Consider the following 14984-nt stretch of genomic DNA (forward strand, 5'->3'; position numbering starts at 1 on the left):
GCACATAACTCTACCTTTTAATAAAACATGTTGGATGGCACGTTGTCAGCTTGCGCTACTACTCCCATCTAAGACTGGGATATATGTTCTCCAGAATTCCATCCGTTTTGTGCCATGTTGGACCTGACCGAGAAAGAAACACAGTAAGATTTTAAAGGCAGAAGGGAAGCAGAAATCATTACAGTACTCTTGGTAGGCTGTGCTACACAGACATGATGATAAATAAGGGCAGCTGTAACATGCTTTCTCCCACTTGCATGAGGCTGATCACTGAGCTGACAAACAACATTGCTATCTTGAGTTGTAAAAGTGACAGTTTCCTCAGAGGCACTGGTTTTCACAGAGGAGGCAGCTTTCTTAAAGGTGGCAGTTCTAGATCTCTTCACAAGTTCCCCTTCATGGTCCCATTCCATCTTCCAGACATGCGGTTTCTCAGCCTTTCCTGCAAGTTCCAACTTGTCCACCACTATGAATAATTCAGAAAGATTCAGTGACTGTTACTCTGATTCTCTGATTCCTCCCTTCCAGGGTTTCACTTTGCAGTTCTTCCTGATTTCTGGAAGCTCCAATTTCTACACTAAATCCCTCATTCCCAAAATACTTGTATTGAATGATACACAGGATTATACCTCCCAATGACTCAGAAAACTAGTGTGAGAAGTCTTTTTAATCACTTCACACTCTACATTATTTAGACTATAAGAGTATATGTAGAGAATGTATGTGTGTTAATCTGTGTTTATAAAAATAAAATGTCAATTTATCATGGTTCTATTCTTCATTACTTAGATGTCACTTATTTATGCATGACACCAAGTCTTTATGTAGAAATGAAGCAAACAACATAGAACAGAAACCAAGAGAAAAATACCATTTTTTTTTTTTTTTGAGACAGAGTCTCACTTTGTTGCCCTGGCTAGAGTGAGTGCCCTTGCGTCAGCCTAGCTCACAGCAACCTCAAACTCCTGGGCTTAAGCGATCCTACTGCCTCAGCCTCCCGAGTAGCTGGGACTACAGGTATGCGCCACCATGCCCAACTAATTTTTTCTATATATACTTTTAGTTGTCCAGATAATTTATTTCTATTTTTAGTAGAGACGGGGTCTCGCTCAGGCTGGTCTTGAACTCCTGACCTCGAGCGATCCACCTGCCTCGGCCTGCCAGAGGGCTAGGATTACAGGCGTGAGCCACCGCGCCCGGCCGAAAAATACCATTTTTAAACCAGAAAATATGCCATGTATTGACTGGTTTGTGTAATAATTATACTTATTGCTAACATATTCTGAGTGGTAACTGTGGATAAGACAAGATATTTAAAACTTGCCAGCAGCCAGTATAGTGAAAATAGTCATTAGGTGCTCATTACAAGCAAAGAGGCTGGGGCTTAGAGATGTTATGGTCAATGAAATGGTGTAAAATACAATCCAAATCAAATTATTTTAAAGACTGAGCTAGGTTATAGTCATATATGTGAATTACTTCATAAGGAAAAACTGCATGTGACAAAGAGGAAGACAGAACATAGGATAGTCTTGAATCATTTCCATCACTACTTTTAGCAGAACAATTGGGCAGCATTGGCTACTGCCTTAATATAATGTATTTAAGTTGGCAAAGATTGTGAACATGAAAAATAATTTCTGCTGTATAGAGGGCATATTTGTTTTAGAAGTCAAGGCCACACATATTTTTGAGACTCTCTGCCTAGAAAATGGGCTGAAATTTAAGAAATTATATATATATAATATATTAATATATATTGTATATGTGATGTATAATCATCAATGTTAAGGTGAGCACAGAATTCTTTTCCCAACAGAAATGAAACTGAGAGTCATAGGTAAAAAGGGAAACCAAGTAAGCTCATCTTTTTGCTAAATTAATTAACCAAATTTCAGATTTCTCTTGAAAGTGAGCTTACTTCTCCCAATAGATTCTCCCATTATGGTGTCCAGATTATTGCTTTAAAGTGATAAACTGTAGGATTTAGTGACTCTGAAGGAGCTATAAACTTTTAAATTTGCCCAATTTGTGGACTGAAATTATCCCTAGCAGTAGAGGATCTGTCTCATTTACTAAATCATATAAATATAAAATCACTAATTATTGGCACTCAAGTAAAATGGTCTTCTGTCATATTTATTGGTTAATTATAGATTAAATGAGAAATTAGCATCGTAAAGCATTTCTACACTTATTAAGTAACTCTCATTGTGCTAATTTTACAAAGTATGGTATTTATAGATCTATAGGTACATACAATGGGGTTATAACTATGGAATATAAGCTGTATTTATGTCTAACCTGTATAAGAATACTCTCAGTTCAAAATTGAAGATGCAATGAAGTCATTCTGATAGATTCATTTGATAATTACTCTACAAGGCTATATAAAGGCATATGAGTAATGACTTAGACAATTAATTTCCTTTCTTCCTCTGGAAATAAAATACAGTATTAATATGTGTCTATTTAAGTCATTTTCCAATAGAATAATCTGCTAATAAAATAAACCCAGTGTGTGTGTGTGTGTGTGTGTGTGTGTGTGTGTGTGTGTAATATGAGAATAGTTTTTAAAAAATTATTAGCAATGGCACCTATTGAAAGGAAGTATTTAATAATACATTTAAGGTGAAGTTACTTATTGTACTCCTGACTATCACAATCATGTATTTTATCTAAAATGTTTTAGATATGTGCTCTATTTTCTCTGATACTACACTTAAGCTTTTGAGTGATGCTTGAACTAACCTCTTGATCTTGCAGGTTAGTTCTAGGACAAATTATTTGTTCTTGAACCATAAAAGAGTTCTTACTGCCACTTGAAAACTCTTCTACTTTTTGTTCATCTGACTGTTTTCCCAATCTACTCATTAGTTACTCAAAATCTTCACCATTCTCCTTAAGTTATCCATCTGTCCCTCTTCACTATTATACCATTATATGATCTTCATTCCTGAACATTAAGTGTAAACTATTTTAAAGAGTTGACCCTTTCTACAAATTTCTGTACATATATACACAGTTTTACTGTCTTTTTTTTTTTCACACTCAGATGTGCTGGCTCCTGTTCTATTTAAGACAAGCAGACCCTATTTTTGAGTTCTTATGCCCATCTTCTTTCATCACTACCAGAAACCTGACTTTGATAATTATCATGTCTCTCTGCAATGTCTTCAACTTCACTCTGTCTGTTCTTTCCTATTATCTTAGAAACATACACAAATATCTTCCAATCCACGTATTGTTTCCCATTTGATGCTTCTCTCTCATTGCTGCTCCCACTCCGATAACCACATGCTCTCACTCACGCGTGACAGTTAAAAAAGAAAATTGAGCTCATGGAAGTAAAGAGTAGAACTGTGGGTATTAGACACTGGGAAAGGTAGAGGGGGAGGGGAGAATAGGGAGATATTGGTTAATGAATACAAAATTACATTTAGATAAAAGGAATGAATTCTGGTATTCTATGGCACTGTGGAATGAATATAGTTAATTGCAATTTATTGTACATTTCAAAAAGCTGGAAGAGAGGATTTTGATTATTCACAACACAAAGTAATATTTGAGGTGATGGATATGTCAATTACCCTGATTTGATCATTAAATTCTGTATACATGTACCAAAATATCACATTGTACCTCATAAATATGTATAATTATGTGTGAATTAAAAATAGGAAGAAAAAAGGAAATGTACAAGAAGAAAATACTTTGAGAAAAAGATAGACAAAATAATAAAATAATGTATGTTTGTATAGGAACATTAAAAAAATAAATGCAATGGAAGAGAAAAAGTACTACAAACTAGGATTCAAAAAAAAATTCTGAAATAAAAGACTATGAGAAACTATGTAATGAAAAAGTATACCATTATGTGGGAACCAGACCTAGAAGGCTAAGAAATATGATTGTAAAATTATTGAATTTTAAAGAAAAATTAAATTTTCTCTGGCCTCTAGGTAAAATATCAAGTCACTTATAAATGAGAGAAAATCAAATCATAATCATCATTTTTGACAGCATCTTTATGCCAGAAGATAAAAAAGTGACTTTTAAAAGATTTTCGAGACAATGAAATGTGAGCCAGTGATTTTATATTTTTCCACAATATAAAAGATATAGACAAACTCTTAATAAAGAAACTGGAATTTTCTAAGGATCCAAGATTTCAGGGAATAATAAACTCTCTGAGAAATCTAAAGTTGAATTTACATCATCAGAAAGACTGAAGAGTTATCAACACAGACCTGGAGATGAACAAAAAATATTTATGTATATTTATAGAAATACTGAAAATTCTTGCATGATTTTTGGAATGAACTAGGCCCCAGGGATAGTGTCAGGTATGTAAATAAATGATATGTCAGGTTTTAGTGCCTGAAATGTTCGGTCTTGGCATGCTCATGGCCAAAGAATGACCAGACGCACCAAAGTAATGCAGGCACAAAAATGAGGTTTAGTGAGGAAAGAAAGATAGGATTACAGAGCAAGAGCAAGATATTGGTTTACAGGGCAAAATATGTGCATCACAGATGACAACCAGATCCACTGTTGTGGCAAAAGAGGTAGAGCAAAAAGGGGCTTGGTTATGGTCTGAGTCTTGTTTTATGGTGTCTGGATTGGCCCCTCTCCCGTGACTCAAATGTCACCGTGGAACTACTTTGATTGGACAGTTGGGAGTTAGATGACCTGAGTCTTACTTCACATGTGGATTTTCCATAAGCCTCTCTGAAAACTGGCTGTTCTAGGTCACTTTCCAGACTCTCTCATACCTACGTTGCTTGGCCCGTGGGCTAGAGAGTCCTCTGCATTCTTTTGCATTTGGCTCACTAAGTTCTAATTGGCAGATTCATAGGATATTCCTTCTCCTCCCAGGTATGGCAGTCACTTGGGACAAGATTAAGGTGGGGCAGCACCAGGATGGAAGTCCACTTTCATTCCTAGGAGATCTGGAATCCCTCACTATCTACCTAGCAGATAGACACTAAGATATTTATCCTTACTATTACCCTCTCTAAAAGCAAAACAATCATATGTCATAGTTAGAATTCTAACATACAAATATTTGATTCACAAATATACAACTTTAACCAATTTAGCCCTTATTTTAGAGTAATCAATGTCTGCAAATGTCTGGTGTATTTCATGACCATTCTCCATTTAATTATCCACCCTAAATCCTTAATGTCCAGTGTTCTTATTCATACTACCAAACTTGTAAGATAAACTTTAATGTATTTTGCTCTAACAAAATATTGTTCAGTGAGATCTAGGATTTGATATTCAGTCTCTGATTGACAGATAGATTTGGAGAAGAGTGACAAATTTTATGATGAATTTTTAACCTCTCAAATTATTTCTTTTACATAATTCTCTTCTTCTTTGGGCAGGAAACAGGCTGCCTCCTCTTCTACCATCTGTCTTTGTCTTAATTTTAAATTGCAAAAAATATAACCACAGGTGATCCTGTCCTGCCATAGTGATCCTCAACCATCAGTTCAAGTCAGGATGTAAATTTTCTTCAGCACAATGATTGTTATGTTGATGCTTCTGGGCACAGTGCCCTTCTGGAGCCATTCAGTGTAATGCCCTGTGCAATCATGTCCCTCAGTAGGTGGAGCACCTGCAGGAGGAGACTGCTATGCTCATGGGTTGTTAGGAGGAGACAAAAGGTGAGGGAGGAGCAGTGCCATGCACATGATTATATATGGAGGAGGTGGGGACGTTGGGATTGTTGGGAGCTGCTAAGAAGACTCTTTAGGTGGCCTGGCCCTGGAATTTACAAACGCCTATGGGCTGGGCTCCCTGGGCTCTTGCCTGTGCAAGGCCTGGGGCCTCCATTCATATTTAAAAAATAATTTCTCCAGTAAAAATATAAATATATACTTTAATATTTTAATAGTTTTACACAAAACTAATATGGTCACATAGAAAGAAAAAAAATAACAATTTTTTATGGATGTCTTATGTGATTTAATTTTAAGGTCAACATTGTTTGCCCATCTCAATTTAAGATAAATTCATAGTATATACAATAAAAATAATATGAGAAAAATTATACTAAGATTCCCTAGCATATCAAGAAATTTAGTCACGTTGTGATATACCCTTTTACTTTTCTGTCTTTATTTTGCAATATTTGTTTTAAAGCCTTCTCGTTTCTTGAATTTATCTTTTAATTTAACAAAGAAAAGACACCCTTATTTGTTTTAACAAAGTTGTGAATAGAGTATACAAAACTCTGAAGTATCTTTTATTATTATTTTCTTTGTACTTTTTAATCCTATTCCACAACTTCTAAACAGTGGTCTTTTTGTTGAGAGTGAAATTAGCCTTATTATTTTCTAATCTCTGATAATGTAAAAGTTTTTCATTTTCTAAATATCAATATTATTCATTAACTTGCTTAATGTGTCAACTTCTTAAAAAGTATATTTATAATTACTATATATGTACATAAAAATATATGAATAAGAGAGATGTTATTTTGATTATTTTTTACAGTATCCATTTTATTTCTCAGTTTGATTTATGTCATAAATTTTAATGTGGTTTTAGTATTCAATTTATCTTACAAAGTGATCCGTGTGATTTGTTTCTAATATTAACAATAAACCTCTCAATTTAAATAGTCATATAAGGTTCAGTGTTGTAATAGTGTTAACCTTATCTTATAAAATTATTTCTAATATTTGATATTAATATTAATTTATAGTGAATATAAAATATAAATCTCTGCTAACAGTGGCACAAGTAATATACACAAGCTACTGCAGGTTGAGGGGAAAGAGCATAAACCTGTAATAACTACTAATTTTTTATAAGTGGTATGATTTAAACATTTATACCTCAATCATGTAATCTCTTTAAGTTTTCTTATCAAAAAAGTAGAGCCAATAGCAACTCTCTTGCCTAGTTCACAAAAATTATATAAGGATCAAATGTGATGATATGTATAGAAAAAACAAAATGTGGAGAGCTCTTTGGCACAATAAACTCTATTGTATTCTTGTTACAATCAAAAGCACAATGTTTTACTTTATTATGAAATAGATGGGAAAGCATGGTTTTGTAATTTAGGATCTTAGAATAAAGAATCCCTGGATCTGTTTATTATTTCTTCAGTAGATTGTAAACTAGAGACAAACTTGAAAAATCTTTTATTTTAATTATATTTATGTAAAAGAGTCTGGTTAAGTATGTAAGAATTTTTTTTTAAGGAAATCATAAAAGAACAACCAATTATTGTGTAAGTGAGCAGCTTGTAGATGCAAAGCACTGAGACAGGTTAAGATGGAAGGTGGACATGTGTGGTCTGTAAGGTTTTAAGACCGGAGTTCACGGGAGGGGCAGTGCAGCCAAAAGTCGAAGGACCCTTCCAGGTTTCGGTACAAAATGTAAGGTTTTTTGCATTGGCCGGCACCAGAGAAAGAAAGACAAGCACGGTTGAACGGGATAAGTAAAGAGGCTTTATTGGAGTGCTCCTGGGTGAGGGTAACGAGTCCCAAGAGAGGGACCTGGGCGAGCTTCACTGTCCCACGGAGTGGGACTAGAGAAGTCGCCCCACCCAGAATTCTGAGTGGGCTTATATATGTTTTGGGGGATGGGAGTTTCTTTGGCAGGGAAATTTTTGGCGTGAAGAGTAAGGAATTTCTTTGTTGCAGTTTTAAGGCAGGTATTGAGGAATAGGAGGGGCTGCTTCTTTTTTTCATTAGGGAAGGGAGGGTTGTCTGCCCACCAGGCTTACATGGTCATAGTTATCTATTCTTGGTTCTTGGTGTGCTCTTGGCGAAAGAATGACCAGCCACACATAAGTAAGGCAAGCACAAGATGAAGTTTATTAGGTAAAGTAAGATACGTTCTGCACAGACAACAAACGGACCCCCATCATAACAGGAGGGCCGTGATTATTGTCTGGGGTCTTGTTTTATATTGTCTAGGCTGAGCCTTCCTGTGGTTCAAATGTCACCACTGAACAACTTTGATGAACAGTTGGGAATTATATAACCTAAGTTTTACTACACATATGGATCTCCCATGAGCCTTTCTGAAAGCCCATTTGCAGGAGTGAACTTCAAAGTAGATTTAAGCTAATGACATGATAATTAGCCTTTGGTTGTTCTAACTCACCTTTCAGACTCTATCAAGCCTGTGCTGCTTGGCCCTCAGGCTAGGGAATCCTCTTCATTCTTTTGCAGTTGGTGTGCTACATTGTGATTCCCGGATTGGTAGGGTGTTCGTTCCTCCCCAGGGTGTGGCAATTGCTCGGGGTGCCAACCTTTGTTGCCAGGAGGACCTCACCAGAGGTCCCTCACTGTCTCCCTAACAAATATATACTTTAGAATGAGAAATCATGCACTTGCAAAAAAACATGCAATATAATTAGAATTCTTTCTTTAAATGACATAATTTACAAAGATTTCTTTAATTATTATTTTTCTGGTGCCTTGATTATTTACATGGCTTATTCATGTATGTATAATATATTTTGCCCATTGTGTGTGCGTACATAGATAGGTTAGAATTCTGCTTGTATTTCCACCTCTCTGTCTCATTCCATTTTTTACAAGTGAATTCAATTTTTTACAAGTGAATTCACATAATCTTCCAGTTGTTCATAACTCTTAACTCATAAAGTATATTTTAAATATCCTTACTAAATTTTCTTAAGCTTTAAGTATCAGACAAGTTGATAATAAAGATTATATTAGGTCATCAGAATTCCCAATAAATAGGGATAGTTTCTATTGATAGTTTACTCTAAATGCTTTCATGCACTATTTATACATATGTATAACTACTGAACATATTTTTTACCAAAAATCAAAATGATATTTCTCACTTTTTTATGATTATAAATACTTTACATTGTGAAAAAATTCTGAGTACAGACGAAATGAAACATGAAATCATCACCTTGATATAACAATTTTACTGCTTAAATATATGGATACAATTTACAACACATTTATATTGAAAATATTATTTTGTAGTCTACCTTTAATCATAAAATTATTTAGTAATATATTCCCTTAGCAATAAATATAATTTTGCAATAAGATTAAAATACCTGCATGCTAGTCTATAATATAGATGTGCCATTCTAATTAAACCAAACATCAAATTCATCACATAAAGAATTTACAGCTGATAAAATTTTGCAAAACTCATTTAGCCACAATAGTAATGCAAAGTACAATTAGGACTTGAAATGCTCCTCATATGCTTTCACCATGTTTGATAAAATTATACAGTTTTTTAATGAGCCAACTTTCTCCCTTGTTTATGCTCATTATTTTTTGGGGTGGACATTAGAGATGTTGTATATTTAATTTGATTTATCTAAATTATGGAAATTTAGAAAGTAAGTCTCAAAACAATGTGACAAGCAATGATGTGGGATAAAGCAGACAATGATAATTTCTATTTTGCTTCTCAGTCTACAAGTGCTTTAATATACACTATATTATTTCATCATTCATATCTTATTAAGTATTATCATTATCTCATAAATTGAAATGATATTTAGAAAGATTATATAGTTTCCCTTTATTAATACAGGAAGTTTATTCAGGGATCACTGTATAAAAACCACTATCATCAATCTCACTGGACTCTAAATCTATTATTTTTTTTTATACCCCACAAGATTTGCTCAAAGAAGCAATAAACATGCACATTAAAATAAAAAGAACTTCTTGAGGAAAGTTAAAGGCAGTATGTCAGTCAGATAGGGTAAAATAATGTATTTTTAGATTATTTATTTTACATTTATTTTAGTATCTATTAAAGCTGTACATAGAGGAAATTTCTATGCTCAAATTCACCTAAGAAAGAACAAAATTTTCATTTGATCCATATTTTCAAGATGTAAGAATTTGAGAGAATTGTAAGAAGTGGGGGTTTTGATGGTAGACATCAACAAAAAGAAGTTTGGCAAAGGTAGAGGAGTCAATATTACAATGCAAAACCAAATAGACTAAGTTTGCAGGATAGGCAATAAGAGAACAGATGAAGGGAAGCCTGAAAGGTTTAATCCTTCCATTCATTTTCAATATTACTGGAGAGAATTTTCCCTTGCAATATAACATTGTATACAATGTTAGCCAGAGAAGATATGAATAACCAGGTATATTTGGATTTATTATATAAGCCTTGACCCATATTCATATATGTATGATGAGCTTGGTTACCTCTTCTGTTATTTACACTGAGTGATTGTAAAGCTATTATTTTCTTCTTGCATTGAGAAATCCTGAAATGATTTCTACATGAGCAGAAGCATTATTTCCCCAGCACTGGGGAACATCATTAGTTTCAACAGTTTTAAAGGACATTGTTTTCTTCCTTTCACTTCTTCAAATGTCAAGAAAAAGGTGTTTCAGCTTTTCCCCATCAAGTAAGTACTCAACACATTGTCATTACAACTGGTGACACTGTGAATACCTGTAGAACAAAGCTGAATACAAATAATATCTAATGATTCACATTTATTAAAATGATTTCATCAGCCTTTTCTTCTTTCTTTTCATCAGAAAAAACTCCTTCCACTGCTCAGAAAAAATTATTTCTGACAGGATAGATAATAGCAATCACATGTCAGTGTTTCAGAAATCCACTTCTTTCAGATTCTTAAGAGAAAACCTGCCATTGTAGGAAACAAAATGCTGTTTGGGTGTGTTTTTTTGTACCTTGGAAGATAAGTATGCTTTGCCATTTAGACCTCAGGAGGAGTTTAGAGTTTATCTCAAGAAAAACAGGTTAGAGGTCCTGTGACTACTGTGTGGCGGGGTTTGTGCACAGTTGTGTGCTTTTTTATCTCATTGATCTTCCCAATTAGCCCCAGGAATAGTTTGACTTGTTATAGTCCTGAACTAAAAAGTTCCTTTTGAAATAACAATCCCTTTATTTATTTTTATTTTTTTTTAAAGACTAGCTTATTCTAAACCATCATTCATTAAAGATTAATGAACAATAATTAATTATTAATTACTGGGAGGGAAGATTACATGCATTTGCCTTGGGCTTGACAAGCTGTCAAGGATTCTTGCCAAGTCTGCCAAGCTCAGCAAGTTCCAGGGCAGGTGTAACACTGAACACTAAAAGTTAAGTGACATTTCTAAGAACTTGGAGGAAAGCATGTGGACAACAACAGAAATATATTTCCCTTAAGTTTGGCTGTTTGTTGCATGTGAAAAAGAAGAGAAGAATAATAAGAAATAATTTTCTCTGTTTAAAAGTCATATTAACTGTATATCATGTGAGAATTTCTTTACAATAGTGCCCCAAAGAAATGACTTCTAAAAACAATAATCTGAAAATTGTTATTAATTATCCTTATCTTTCAATAATTTCTACTTAATGAAAATAAATGTTTCTGCAAATAAGAATATACTTAATGCTTTATCTAAATATAAAAACTCTCAGGGACACTGATGATAAGTGTGTCTGTGACACAGGCAGAATTGGGACTCTTGTACATTAGTCACACTTTAAAATTTAATCTCTATATCCAAGATCTGCTCAACAGAATAGAAAATTAGATATTGTGCTATCTGATAGGAAGAGTTCAGCTTAACTAAAAGATTTCTAATGGTAACAAATATGTGTATCTTTATGTAAAAATATTAATTTGAACTACATTTTGTATCAGCATGAGAAAATCTGTGCAGATCACAACAAAACATAGTTTTGGTTTACTCTTGTTGGCATCACATCAGCATAAGGGATGCCTTATTAAGAATTGCAAATTTTAACCAGTTAAAGTATTTCACAAGCCAGTATTTCTAAGATAAGTTTATTCAGTGCTATATCCACTAAATTTACCATATACGTAGAGTACTATCTATTTTCTCATTCTTAAATAAAGACAGAGACAAGTTAAACTTGAGCTTCCTCTACAACAGAATATAACAAAGGATATTTTAACCTATTACAAGCTTTGATTTCTTATACTCATAGGCCATTTGTATTGCTAATAAAGGGAAAGAATGATAAAATGATCCAGAAAAAACAATCAGAATTGATTGTGAATTTTGTTTGACAATGTATAGAGATGTTTTATTTAAATGAAATTTGTGTAGCATATAAGTTACCAACATTAAAAAATAAATATCAGGACAATATTTCAAGAAAAAGTTCAGAAAAATTAGTATAAAAATCTTGTGCCAATTTCTTGCCATTACCATGACATTCCAGAAAAAACTCATTTAAATTTATGTTTATTATCTCTCATTAAACCTGCACGTTTAAACCATGCTTCTGTGGTCCATATGGTGTTTCTTATTTTTTGTATTTTTTGGTCCTTGAATATTTCTTACTGTTCCATTATGTTTATATTTTTTGCCTCTTTCTTTTCATGCCCTCTCTCTTTTCTGCTATGTCATGATCTCATATGATAATGAATGAAGTTATACTTTATAATGAATTAATATGAAAGATTCCATCTTTTGAGATCTTTTGTAGAAGCCAAATGGCAATGCATTCCTTTAGCCTGTTAATTTGAGTATAAATAGCAATGTTCCAGGTGGGCTTGCCCCATTGCAACCCACAGAAACAGAGCAAAACTTTTGAGATTCTTTGTCTTATCCTGATTTTCCTGTTCCAGAACTCCTACAGCCTATTGATGAGTTTTTTGAGGCACAGAAATGTATTAGTTCAGTTTCAGAATCTCCAATATCAAAGTCTGATCATCATGCATCTATATATTTAATTTGGTTAAGATCTGTCTTTCATTGAACAAATTCCTGGAAACATACAACCTCCCTAAGTTCACCCAGAAGGTCTATTCATAATTTCTGAATAGACCAATCTCAAGCTCAGAAATTGGAGCAGCAATTAAAAACCTCCAAAAACGGAAAAGTCCCAGACCAGAAGGCTACACTTCAGAGTTTTACCAAACATACAAAGAAGAACTCATACCTATACTACAGAAATTATTCGACAATATTGAGAAAGATGGTATCCTTCCTAACTCATTCTAGAAAGCCAATATCACCTTGATACCAAAGCCACGAAAGGACACAACAAAAAAAGAAAACTACAGACCAATACCCATATGAATATTGATGCAAAAATCCTCAATAAAAATTTAGCAAATCAAATTCAGCAGCATATCAAAAAAATAATTTACCATGACCAAGTGGGCTTTATTCCAGAGATGCAAGGCTGGTTCAACAGACGCAAATCAATAAATGCAATTCACCTCATAAATAAAAGCAAGAACAAAGATCATATGATTCTCTCAATAGATGCAGAAAAAGCATTTGACAAAGTTCAGCACACCTTTATAATAAAACTCTTAACAAAATAGGCATAGATGGGTCATACTTTGAAATTATCAAGTCCATTTATAACAAACCCACGGCCAAATATCATACTGAATGGGGAAAAATGGAAACCATTCCCACTTAGAACCAGAACCAGACAAAGTTGCCCACTATCTCCACTTCTATTCAACATAGTGCTGGAAGTCCTTGCTAGAGCAATTAGACAAGAAACGGGAATTAAGGGCATCCAAATGGGAGCAGATGAGATCAAATTCTTGCTCTTTGCTGATAATATGATATTATACCTAGAAAACCCCAAGGATTCAATGAAGAGACTCCTGGAATTGATAAACGAATTCAGTAAAGTCTCAGAATACACACAAATCAGAGGCATTCATATACACCAATAACAGTCAAGCTGAAATGCAAATCAAAAACGCAATACCTTTTACAATAGCCTCAATGAAAATTAAATATCTAGGAATACATTTAATGAAAGATGTGAGAGACATATACAGGGAAAACTGTGAAACACTAAGAAAAGAAATTGTAGAAGATGTAAACAGATGGAAAAATCTACCTTGCTCATGGATTGGTAGAATCAATATTGTTAAAATGTCCATACTACCCAAAGTGATCTACAGAATTAATGCAATCCCTATCAAAGTACCATTGTCATTCTTTACAGATCTAGAAAAAATAATTCTACGCTTTGTATGGAACCAGAGAAGACTTTGTATAGCTAAAGCAATCTTAAGTAAAAAGAACAAACTGGGAGGTATCAGTCTACCAGACTTCAAGCTGTACTACAAGGCTATAGTAATTAAATCAACATGGTACTGGCACAAGAACAGAGATATAGACCATTGGAATAGGACTGAGAATCCAGAGATGAAACCATCCGCATATGGTAATCTAATCTTTGACAAGACAGACAAAAATATACACTGGGAAAAATAATCTCTTTTCAATAAATGGTGATGGGAAAACTGGACAGCTACATGCAGAAGATTGAAACTGGATCCCCACTTCTTACAAAAATCAATTCAAGATGGATAACAGAGTTAAACCTAAGGCATGAAACCTTAAGAATTGTAGAAGAAGATGTTGGGAAGACCCTTTCAGACATCGGCCTAGGCAAAGAATTTTTGAAGAAAACCCCCAAAGCAATCACCGCAGCAACAAAAATAAATAAATGGTATCTGATCAAATTAAAAAGCTTTTGCATAGCCAAGGAAACTGTCATTAAAGCGAATAGACAGCCTACAGAATGGGAGAAAATATTTGCTCTATACACATCTGATAAAGGGCTGATAACAAGAATCTACCTAGAACTTAAAAAATCAACAAGAAAAAATCAAACAGCATCAACAAATGGGCAAAAGAAATGAACAGAAACTTTTCAAAAGAAGACAGATTAATGGCCAGCAAACATAAAAAACAATAAAAACATCTCTAATCACTTGAGAAATGCAAATCAAAACCACAATGAGATATCACCTAACCTCAGTGAGATTGGCCTCTATCAAAAAAATCCCAAAACAACAAATGCTGGCAAGGATGTGGAAAGACGGAAACACTCTTACACTGCTGGTGGGACTGCAAATTAGTGCAACCTCTGTGGAAAAGAATTTGGAGATACTTCAAAGAGCTAAAAATAGAAATACCATTCAATCCAGCAATAGCACTATTAGGCATCTACCCAAAAGATCA

The sequence above is a fragment of the Lemur catta genome, chromosome 13, assembly GCF_020740605.2.
Source record: "Lemur catta isolate mLemCat1 chromosome 13, mLemCat1.pri, whole genome shotgun sequence".
In the NCBI taxonomy this organism is placed as follows: Eukaryota; Metazoa; Chordata; class Mammalia; order Primates; family Lemuridae; genus Lemur; species Lemur catta.